The sequence below is a fragment of the Scyliorhinus canicula genome, chromosome 15 (assembly GCF_902713615.1).
Source record: "Scyliorhinus canicula chromosome 15, sScyCan1.1, whole genome shotgun sequence".
NCBI lineage: Eukaryota > Metazoa > Chordata > Chondrichthyes > Carcharhiniformes > Scyliorhinidae > Scyliorhinus > Scyliorhinus canicula.
In genome coordinates, this window is record NC_052160.1 from 80645655 (window position 1) to 80647351 (window position 1697).

General features: G+C 49.4%; 1 non-coding gene across 1 annotated transcript; it reads right to left on the bottom strand.

The window, feature by feature from the left end:
* Positions 1-1513: 1513 nt before the first annotated feature.
* LOC119979201 lies at positions 1514-1697 on the bottom strand. The gene has a single exon (XR_005463683.1). It is a non-coding gene; the product is annotated as a U2 spliceosomal RNA (small nuclear RNA).

The window sequence follows — 1697 nt, forward strand, 5'->3', positions numbered from 1 at the left end:
TGTGCATCCCCTCCCACATTGGTGCTTTGCCTCTTTGATTGAGGCCTATTCTTTGATTGCTCGCCTTCATCGCAGGAGTTGTCGGCGCTGTTGAGTTGCCGCTTTTTACCATTCCCCGTCGGGGGTTTCTTTGATTCATTTTTCATTTTCCTCTTTGCTTTTCTTGTGCCTGCCGTTTCCCAGCGCTCTTCACTCTTTGTTCCATCCTCGGTTGTCTCGTGTTCCTCGCCAGATGTGAGTGGGGTTGTTTTGTCAGGCTGTGCTGGGGCCTCCACATTCTGTTGAGGGCCTTGCTGTAGAGTTTCGGCATTCTGTGGTGTGGTGTCTTTGTCGATGGAGGGTGCCTGTACCTCCTGTGTGGTTGCCTTTTTGACTCCCCTGCTGATGATTTGTGCATAGGTTGCCCACCGTTTTGGGGAGTCCCTGTAGAGATGGCCGGCCTGCCCACACAGGTTGCAGTACTTGTCTTCCTTACAGTCCTTTGTCATGTGCCCCTCCTGCTTGCAGTTTTTGCAGAAGGTGACTTTGCAGTTGGCGGCCATGTGCCCCGCTTTGCCACAGGTGTGACATACTCGTGGCTGCCCCCCGTAGTAGAGGTAGCCTCGGTTTCCTCCAATGGCGAAACTGGAGGTTGGGTGCAAGATGGTTTCATTGGCATTCTTTCTCAGGGTTACCTTGACCTGGTGCTCGCATGTCCAGATGCCGAAGGTGTCCTTTAGTTGCATGCTGTCGCTTTTCAAGTCGACGTACCTGGCGAGGAACGTAACCACATCAGTCACGGGGACGTAGGGGTTGTACATGTGCAGCGTAACAACCCGGTTTCCCTGCGATGGTAGCGTGAACAGAGGCTCCGCAGTCAGGATAGACAGGGGGCTCTGGTTGCCTTTTTCTTTAAACACATCCAAGAACTTGATGCAATCAGCTACATTCCTGAAGGTGACATCGAAGTAACCATTGTTGGGGAAATCTTGCAAGGCGAAGATATCTGTTGGTTGAAAGCCGCAGCAGTCGATCAGTACCCGCTTCACGAAAAAGATTCGATCCACAGGCGACTTCCCTTCCGACTTCCTGACTGTGACACGGACAGTGTTTCGCACTCCCCAGCCTGGTGGTCGGGATGCAGCAGTGGTCATAGCTCCGACGTTGGCTCTTGACTGTACCGGCGTTAGGCCCAAACCAAGGTTTAGGCCAGCATGAAGATCCACCAATAGCAGCTGAGCTTAAACGTCTCTTCAGTCTTCAGTGTCTCCAATCCACGATCGACATCAAGATCGAATCCTTAGCTTCCCCCGATCAAGTGCGCTACACTTGATGTTAGCCAAAAGGCGGAGAAGCGATAGACTGTGGTATAGATGTTTATGTAGAGCAGTTTGATGGAGTTGGGAATTGTCTCCCCAAAGTAGTTTAGTGATTGAGTGAGAACCTGGTGTTGTAAGACTTCTTACGAGTGAGATAAAGTGTGTATTTGTATGTGTTTGAACTGTTTTTTGACTTGTAAATTCCCCAAGAAGGGGTGGTGTGCACCATTCCTGGAGATACTGCAATACCAGGTTGATGCGTGGAGTGGACGGAGCAAGCCCCTATTCCATCTCCCTGCTCCAAAAATCAATTTAATATATGGTCCCCAGATAAGGGACGTATCAGATAATAAACTGATAAGAACAGATTTTTTTTTTTTTTTTTTTTCAAAAAAATAT